Here is a 10,084-nt window from a genome sequence, read left to right as displayed (position 1 = left end):
CAACTGATGGTCCTCTCCCTCCAGGTATATCTAACCAACATTATGGTCTCTCTCCCTCCAGTATATCTAACCAACATTATGCTTCTCTCTCCCTCCAGGTTATATCTAACCAACATTATGGTCTCTCTCCCTCCAGGTATATCTAACCAACATCACGGTCTCTCTCCTCCAGGTATATCTAACCAACATTATGGTCTCTCTCCCTCCAGGTATATCTAACCAACATTACGGTCTCTCTCCCTCCAGGTATATCTAACCAACATTACGGTCTCTCTCCCTCCATATATCTAACACATACTGGTCTCCTCCTCCAGTATAATTCTAAAACCAACATTATGGTCTCTCTCCTCCAGGTATATCTAACCAACATTACGGTCTCTCTCCCTCCAGGTATATCTAACCAACATTACGGTCTCTCTCCTCAGGAATCAACACATTATGTTCTTCCCTCGGTCATATCTAACCAACATTATGGTCTCTCTCCCTCCAGGTAATCTAACCAACATTTGGTCTTCCCTCCAAGTATATCTAACCAACATTCATGTCTCTCTCCCTCCAGGTATATCTAACCAACATTTATGGTCTTCTCCCTCCAGGTATATCTAACCAACATTATGGTCTCTTCTCCCTCCAGGTATATCTAACCAACATTATCGGTCTCTCTCCCTCCAGGTATATCTAACCAACATAGGTCTTCCTCCCTCCAGGTATTACCTAAACCAACATTAAGGTTCTCCTCCAGGTTCTACCACATAAGCTTCTCACCTCCAGGTATATCTAAACCAACATATATGGTCTCTCTCCCTCCAGTATATCTAACCAACATTATGGTCTCCTCCCTCCAGTATAACCAACATTACCGGTCTCTCTCCCTCCCCAGTATACTCTAACCATCTAACAGTTACGGTCTCTACTCCCCTCAGTAATCTAACAACATTACAGCGTCTCTCTCCTCCAGGTATATCTAACCAACATTACGGTCTCTCTCCCTCCAGGTATATCCTACCAACATATGGTCTACGCTCCCTCCAGTATAATCTACCAACTTATGGTCTCTCTAACCCTCCAGTATATGGCACCAGAGGTGCTAGACGACTCGATCAAACATGAAGCATTTTGAGTCGTTTAAGGGCAAGTATCTACGCCATGGGCTTGGTTGTTTCTGGAGATAGCCAGTCCGATGCTCTCTGGCAGGTATGTGTGGTTGCCCCCCCTCCCCTTATAGTCACTCCATTATCCAGTAGATGTTCTGACAAGGTGTGTGTGCTGCCCCCCCCCCCTATAGTCACTTCAGTTATCCAGTAGATGTTCTGACAGGTATGTGTGGTTGCCCCCCCCCTATAGTCACTCAGTTATCCAGTAATGTTCTGACAGGTATGTGTGTCCCCCCCTCCCCCCCCCCCCCCCCCCTATAGTACTCAGTTATCCAGTAGATGTTCTGACAGGTATGTGTGTTGCCCCCCCCCCCCTATAGTCACTCAGTTACCAGTAGTATGTTCTGACAGGTATGTGTGTGCCCCCCCCCCTCCTAGTCACTGAGTTATATCCAGTAGATGTTCTGACAGGTATGTGTGTTGCCTCCCCCCCCCCCCCCCCTATAGTCACTCAGTTATCCAGTCAGATGTTTCTGACAGGTATGTGTGTTTCCCGCCCCCCCCCCTATAGTTCACTCAAGTTAGCAGAGATGTTCACAGTAGTGTGCTGCCCCCCCCCCCCCCCCTCCTATAGTCACTCAGTTATCCAGTAGAGTTCTGACAGGTAGTGTGTGTGCCCCCCCCCCCCCCCCTTAGTCACTCAGTTATCCAGTAGATGTTCTGACGAGGTATGTGTGCTGCCCCCCCCCCCCCCCCCCTATAGTCACTCAGTTATCCAGTAGATGTTTCTGACGGGTATGTGTGTTGCCCCCTCCCCTATAGTCACTCAGTTATTCCAGTAGATGTTCGACAGTCATTGTGTGTTCCCCCCTCCCCTATAGTCACTCAGTTTATGCCAGTAGATGTTCTGACGGGGATGTTGTGTGCCCCCCCCCTATAGTCACTCATTATCCAGTAGATGTTCTGACAGGTATGTGTGAGTGTTGCCCCCCTCCCCTATAGTCACTCAGTTATCCAGTAGATGTTCTGACGGGTATGTGTGTTGCCCCCCTCCCCTATAGTCACTCAGTTATCCAGTAGATGTTCTGACGGGTATGTGTGTTGCCACCCTCCCCTATAGTCACTCAGTTATCCAGTAGATGTTCGAGTCCGGATGTGAAAGTCCTGGGCTGGCATGGATACACATGGTCTGCGGTTGTGAGGCCGCAGACCATGAGCTACTTATGAGCTACTTTTGATGTATATTAAGAAGAGGGAAAACACAATTTTCCATTGAGGAACAATAAAGTTGATTTTTTTTGTATTGCACTCTGTCAGCTATTGTGATGTATTTTAACGCTTCTGACGTGTTTTGCGTCAGGCATCGTCGAAGACTACCAGCTGCCATACCATGACCTGGTGCAGTCAGACCCTTCTGTGGAGGAGATGAGGCGGGTGGTGTGTGATCAGAAGCTACGACCCAACATTCCAAACAGGTGGCAGAGCTGTGAGGTAGGTGACGCGTGTACACACATTTATCTTTGGTTTTTAAACCTTTCACATTCCTAGTTCTGAAGTYGGAATCACCTCGTGGGAATGTGTAGCGTCTTCTCTTTGATGCGGCTATAATAACTTGCCAATTTCCTCAACTGAAAATCCACACGAGAGGATTTCTCTCCAGATAGTCTTTCCGAGCTACTGTCTTCCTCACGGTGCGTTTTAAACCAAGAAAGATCACAGCCCACCAACCTGAGACTCTCCAATGTGTCCATCTATCTCAGTAAGACTCACGTGTCACATAAGAGGCGCACAATTGGCCCAGCGTCGTCCGGGTTAGGGGAGGGTTTGTCCGGGGCAGGCCGTCATTGTAAAATAAGATTTTTTTCTTAATTGACTTGTCTAGTTAAATAAAGGTTACCTCCCACCCTAGGGCAAGTAAGTGTGAAGCAACTCTCCCTCTCTCGCCGTCTCAACTTTTCCCGCTTCACACTCTCATTTTACTTGACACCCTTTCGTCTCTTTCGGTCTCTCTGTCTCTTTCGGTCTCTCTGTCTCTTTCGGTCTCTCTGTCTCCTCCTCTCTCTTTACGCTCTCTTTCTGTCCCCCCCTTGTTTATTGGTGTCCCTGTTTATTTGACCGTAAAAACTGATACATTAGATTAGAGTCAATCCACAAGTAATAAAATCCTGTAATCTAATCTGGCAGCTATGACCTGGCCTAAATGGCCGCCAAGATGTTAAGACTGAGCTGAATCTGTTATTAACACAACACCGTGACAAGACCCTGAGAACTCTGTCCCTGATAACCAAAATGACAGTCTAATTGGCATAAATAGTGCTTTTACACCTGCATTGCTTGCTGTTTGGGGTTTAAGGCTGGGTTTCTGTACAGCACTTTGATATATCAGCTGATGTAAGAAGGGCTATATAAAAACATTTAGATTTGAAGATATATTTATGGTTTGGCCAGAAAATGCATTTGAGAATCTTGATCTCAGATATCACTGTTGCCCCCCCCCCCCCRCCCCCATACCAAAATTTATTTTTTTTGGTAGACAACACAAATATTAAGCATGGTAACAAATCAATGCAAATTGATCACACTCATACTTACAATACAACTAACACAGGATGTCAAGACATTCAACCTGCTTAAACTGTATCTGGTTAACCTCCCTTTATATGTATATAGAAACACTAGGTCTATCTATATACAGTGCATTTGGGAATGTATTCAGACCCCTTGACTTTTTCCACATTTTGTTACGTTGCAGCCTTATTCTATAATTGATCAATCTACACACAATACCCTATAATGATAAAGCAAAAACAGGTTTTTTGATTTCACATTTCCATAAGTATTCAGACCCTTTACTCAATATTTTGTGGAAGCACCTTTGGCAGCGATTACAGCCTTTAGTCTTKTTGGGTATGACTCTACAAGCTTGGTACACCTGTATTTGGGGAGTTTCTCCCATTCTTCTCTGCAGATCCTCTCAAGCTCTGTCAAGTTGGATGGGGAGCGTCGCTGCACAYCTATTTTCATGTCTCTCCAGAGATGTTCGATCGGATTCAGTCTGGGAGACTCGTCCCGAATCCACACCTGCGTTGTCTTGGCTGTGTGCTAAGGGTTGTTGTCCTGTTGGAAGGTTAACCTTTGCCCCAGTCTGAGGTCCTGAGCAGGTTTTCATCAAGGATCTCTCTGTACTTTGCTCCGTTTATCTTTCCCTCAATCCTGGTAGTCTCCCAGACCATGCTGCTGAAAAACATCCCCACAGCATGATGCTGCCACCACCATGCTTCACCGTAGGGATGGTGACCGMTTTCCTTTGGAATTCAGGCAAAAGTGTTCAATCTTTGTTTCGTCAGACCAGAGAATCTTGTTTCTCATGGTTAGAGTCCTTTAGGTACCTTTAGGCAAACTCCAAGCGGGCTGTCATGTGCCTTTTCCTGAGGAGTGGCTTCTGTCTGGCCACTCTACCATGATGGCCTGATTTTGGTGGTGCTGCAGAGATGGTTGTCCTTCTGGACGGTTCTCCCATCTCCACAGAGGAACTCTGGAGCTCCTTCAGTGTGACCACCACCTTGACCAAGGCACTTCTCCCCTGATTGCTCAGTTTGGCCGGCCAGCTCTAGGAAGAGTCTTGGTGGTTCCAAACTTCTTCCATTTAAAATTGATGAAGGCCACTGTGTTCTTGGGGACCTTCAATGCTGCAGAAATGTTTTGCTACGCTTCCCCAGATCTGTGCCTTGACACAATCCTGTCTCTGAGCTCTACGGACAATTCCTTCGACATCATGGTTTGGTTTTTGCTCTGACGTGCACTGTCAACTGTGGGACCTTATATAGACAGGTGTGTGCCTTTCCAAGTCATGTCTAATTGAATTTACGGTAGGTGGACTCCAAATTGTAGAAACATGTCAAGGATGATCATTGGAAACAGGATGCATCTGAGCTCAATTTCGAGTCTCATAGCAAAGGGTCTGAATACTTGTGTAAATAAGGTATTTCTGTTTTTTATTGTAATACATTTGCAAAAATGTATCGGCTATTGTGTGTAGGAGAGAATTATTTATTTATTGAATCCATTTTAGAATAATGGATTCTAATGTAATGTAACAAAATGTGGAAAAGGTCAAGGGTTCTGAATGCTGTGTGTGTGTGTGCGTGTGTGCGCGCACACACACTTTTACAGTTGAAGTCAGAAGTTTACATACACCTTAGCCAAATACATTCCAGCCCTTTTGGCATTCTCTCAACCAGCTTCATGATGTAGTCACCTGGAACGAATTTCAATTAACAGGTGTGCCTTGTTAAAAATTAATTTGTGGAATTTCTTTCCTTCTTAATGCGTTTGAGCCAATCAGTTGTGCTGTTGTACAGAAGATAGCACTATTTGGGGTGGCAGGTAGCCTAGTGGTTAGAGCGTTGGACTAGTAACCGAAAGGTTGCAAGATCGAATCCCCGAGCTGACAAGGTAAAAATCTGTCGCTCTGCCCCTGAACAAGGCAGTTAACCCACTGTTCCTAGGCTGTCATTGAAAATTTGAATTTGTTCTTAACTGACTTGCCTAGTTAAATAAAGGTTAAAAGAAAAGCTGTCATCAAGGCAAAGGGTGGCTACTTTGAAGAATCTTTTTTAGCACTTTTTTGGTTACTACATGATTCCATATGTGTTATTTCATAGTGTTGATGTCTTCACTATTATTCTACAATGTAGAAAATAATAAAAATCCTTGAATGAGTAGGCGTGTCCAAACTTATGACTGGTACTGTAAATATTTCAGTCATTTTACGACTCCTCTTCTCTCATGGCTGTCATTGAAGCTATCTACGGCTGAGGTGGTTTAATGTGCGAATGGGCAGATGGTGTCTCAGCATCCACCGCTCCTTCACAGGTCAGGCCGTAAACACAGATGGGGGGGGACCACCTTGGGGCCCAGTCTCCAAACAGACAGTGTTGGTGGGAGGGCCCACTCTCCAAACAGACAGTGTTGGTGGGAGGGCCCACTCTCCAAACAGACAGTGGTGTAGTTTAGCATGATCTCCAGGCGCATGGCCAGAGGTACAGATTACTATCGTAAGGACTTCTCAGAGGACTTCCTTTGCAGACAGACCATACAGGAAGTGGGCCTGCTAGGGCAGTTTTGGTATTCTGAGAGAGACTTTTTTTCAAACCCAGATTCGTCAGTCGATCTGCCAGATGGTGAAGTGTAATTCATCACTCCAGAGAACGCGTTTCAAATGCTCCAGAGTCCAATGGAGGCAAGTTTTACACCACTCCAGCTGACGCTTGGCATTGCGCATGGTGATCTTAGGCTTGTGTGCGGCTGCTCGGCCATGGAAACCCATTTCATGAAGTTCCCGACGAACAGTTCTGTGCTAACGTTGCTTCCAGACGCAGTTTGGAACTCGGTATTGAGTGTTACATCCAAGGACAGAGGATTTTTACGCTCTATGTGCTTCAGCACTCGGCGGTCCCGTTCTGTGAGCTTGTGTGGCCTACTACTTCGCGACTGAGCCGTTGTTGCTCCTAAACGTTTCCACTTCACAATAACAGCACTTACAGTTGACCGGGGCAGCTCTAGCAGGGCAGACATTGGACTAATTGATGGTGCCACTTAGAAAGTCACTGAGCTCTTCAGTAAGGCCATTCTACTGCTAATGTTTGTTTATGGAGATTGCGTGGRTGTGTGCTCGATTTTATACACCTGTCAGCAACGGGTGTGGCTGAAATAGCCGAATCCACCAGTTTGAACGGGTGTCCACATTAAATAAAGGTTAAAAAAAAWATATATTWATTTTTTTAAATAAATGTRGTGTTTATGKAAATGCTTGAGTAATAATGTTGAACAGTTACAAACAACAGGAGCACATACGAGAGACTCTGACGTGGGCTGTACTGTAGGAGATGCTGTACTGTAGGAGATGTGTCAGAGAGGCCTACTTGTCAGAAGGCTACGGAGTGGTATTTGTCACAGTTAGTTCAAATGAGTGCACTCTGTCTTAATAAGCACTGGTGGAAATCCCCAAGATGACGTCCTCGACAGGCCTCTGAGAAATGTAGACAAATGATGGGCTGAACACAGATGCTGTTTACAAGGCTGGCAGGAAAATGATTCAGCGTCTTATTCCAGCCCCCCCCCCCCAAAACAAACTGTTACCTTCTTAAACAAGCTTTAGAGGATTGAGCAATTAGCAGTGGAGAGGTCCTGGTTTTGAGGAGGTAGGTATTGGGTAACCTTGTCTGCCCAGTGGTCACATTCTCTCAGGAGTCTAAAAGTGGAAACGATTAAAAAAGCCCTGGCGTCTCTGCGTTTGATTGAGGGTGTGTGGGTGTGTGAGACACACTGGTACATTGCCTCGCTCTGTGGTGCTGGAAATACAAAACCTCACAGTTCTTTTTAAATGTAATATCATATCCATGATTAAAAGGACTCCTACACATTACCGCTACAGTCTTTTTAGTGATGTTTTATCAAGTTATCCTTAACTCCCGTACTCTCTCCTTCCCTCCAGGCTCTGCGGGTGATGGCTAAGATCATGAGGGAGTGTTGGTACGCCAACGGAGCCGCCCGCCTCACAGCGCTGCGCATCAAGAAGACCCTGTCCCAGCTCAGCCAATCAGAGGGCATCAAGATGTAGACCTTTCCTTAGTCTTATTATATTACTCTGAATATTATTATTTTCCTCACCATCGTTAGTTCTCTTCAGGCTGCTCCTCCTCTTGGTTTGAAAGGGGAGGCGATGCAGCATGGTGAAGTTTTACTCTGATACCCCCCACCCAATCCCTCTCTAAACGCGGTCATCCTTATATTTGTCMCCGTGCCGACCGGCGCGATTTTGTGTCTCACAGAGGTGGATGGATCTGATGGAGGGATGTTGTCAGAGAGTGTGTTGGGAGAGAAGTGGTATGGCTGGATGCTAAAGCTGTCCCCCACTACACACCACCACCAACCTGTGTCAGTTCAGATCCCACCCCCTGTCCTGACGATTGGTGGGATCTCCCTTACCCAGTGCTCGTGAAGGACCTATAACAGTGATTACAGACAGCCGTAGTCCCGCCCTGCCACAGACCCATCTGTAAACCGGAGGAAGAGATGATCAAAACACCACCAATGCCTCCATTCAAAACAACAAGTCTGTTACATTCTGTCACTGGCTGCGGTGGCTCGGACTCGACGAGAACCGCCCTTGAAAAAGACTGAACCAACAAACTTTACTTTTATTTAGGACCATCTGGTACTTTATTAACAATCATTTTATTGTAGTTATTTGTGTGTGTTTCCATGGAGAGATGCTGGTGTGCTGTGGACTCGTCTCTCCAGAGCATGTTACACCGTGTGTTTCTCCCTCTTTTCTCTGTGTCACTGTACCGAGGGACTACAGGTCTGTTTAACTTATTTGCTTAGATTGTTTGCAAAAAAATAAAAAATAGGACATGACCTCATTCAGTCTCCAACCAACAGGACATGACCTCATTCAGTCTGCAACCAACAGGACATGACCTCATTCAGTCTGCAACCAACAGGACATGACCTCATTCAGCCTGCAACCAACCGGACATGACCTCATTCAGTCTGCAACCAACCGGACATGATCTCATTCAGTCTCCAACCAACCGGACATGACCTCATTCAGTCTCCAACCAACCGGACATGACCTCATTCAGTCTCCAACCAACCGAACATGACCTCATTCAGTCTCCAACCAACCGGACATGACCTCATTCAGTCTCCAACCAACCGGACATGACCTCATTCAGTCTCCAACCAACCGGACATGACCTCATTCAGTCTTGGCGAACATGCTATGACATATGCAATATAGATAGTGTATCTATTTTATATACTCTGTTCTGCTGCTACAACAACTACAACAGCTCGACAGTCGCCACCATGCCTTCCAAGCCAGGTGTTAACTGGTGCCACTGCTTTAAACCTACCCCTTCAACCCTCATGTTGGTTTGTGCCTGTGTGAGATTGTATGGACTATTGACAGAAGCCCTCAGCTGGAGGAGAAGCATGGAGTAAACCCTCTCAGAGCTGATGCTATTACAAAGCTGCTCGTACAACAGTCAGACGAGAAAACACACAGCGAGAGAAGCCTTGTTCCTGGCCCTGACTGTGGAACTATGGCTTTTTCGCCAAGCAGGTGTTACTGGTGCCACTGCTTTAAACTACCCTTAAACCCTCATGTTGTTTGTGCCTGTGTGAGATTGTATGGACTATTGACAGAAGCCTCTAGCTGGAGGAGAAGCATGGTAGTAAACCCTCTCAGAGCTGGAGGAGCAGCATGGAGTAAACCCTCTCAGAGCTGGAGACGCAGATGGAGTAACCCTCTCAGAGCTGAAGGAGCAGCATGGAGTAAACCCCTCTCAGAGCTGGAGGGCAGCATGGAGTAAACCCTCTCAGAGCGGAGGAGCAGCATGGAGTAAACCCTCTCAGAGCTGAAGGAGAGCATGGAGTAAACCCCTCAGAGCTGGAGGAGCAGCATGGAGTAAACCCTCTCAGAGCTGGAGGAGCAGCATGGAGTAAACCCTCTCAGAGCTGATGGAGCAGCATGGAGTAAACCCTCTCAGAGCTGAGGAATCAGCATGGAGTAAACCCTCTCAGAGCTGAAGGAGCAGCATGGAGTAAAACCCTCTGAGCTGAAGGAGCAGCATGGAGTAAACCCTCTCAGAGCTGAAGGAGCAGCATGGAGTAAACCCTCTGAGCTGAAGGAGCAGCATGGAGTAAACCCTCTCAGAGCTGAAGGAGCAGCATGGAGTAACCCTCTCAGAGTAAGGGCAGCATGAGTATACCCTCAGCTGGAGGAGCAGCAATGGAGGTAAACCCTCTCAGAGCTGATGGAGCAGCATGGAGTAAACCCTCTCAGAGCTGGAGGAGCAGCATGGAGTAAACCCTCTCAGAGCTGAGGTGGAGCAGCATGGAGTAAACCCCCTCAGAGCTGAAGGAGCAGCATGGAGTTAAACCCTCTCAGAGCTGAAGGAGCAGCATGGAGTAAACGCCTT

The 10,084-nt window shown here is 46.5% G+C and overlaps 1 pseudogene; it reads left to right on the top strand.

Annotated features, from left to right (window-relative positions):
- LOC111973100 (TGF-beta receptor type-1-like) overlaps positions 1–8,882 on the top strand; it is a 90,124-nt pseudogene extending 81,242 nt beyond the window's left edge.
- Positions 8,883–10,084: the final 1,202 nt, after the last annotated feature.

The sequence above is a fragment of the Salvelinus sp. IW2-2015 genome, linkage group LG14 (assembly GCF_002910315.2).
Source record: "Salvelinus sp. IW2-2015 linkage group LG14, ASM291031v2, whole genome shotgun sequence".
NCBI lineage: Eukaryota > Metazoa > Chordata > Actinopteri > Salmoniformes > Salmonidae > Salvelinus > Salvelinus sp. IW2-2015.
Note: the sequence above shows the minus strand (reverse complement) of the source record. Positions and strands in the feature narration are given on the sequence as shown.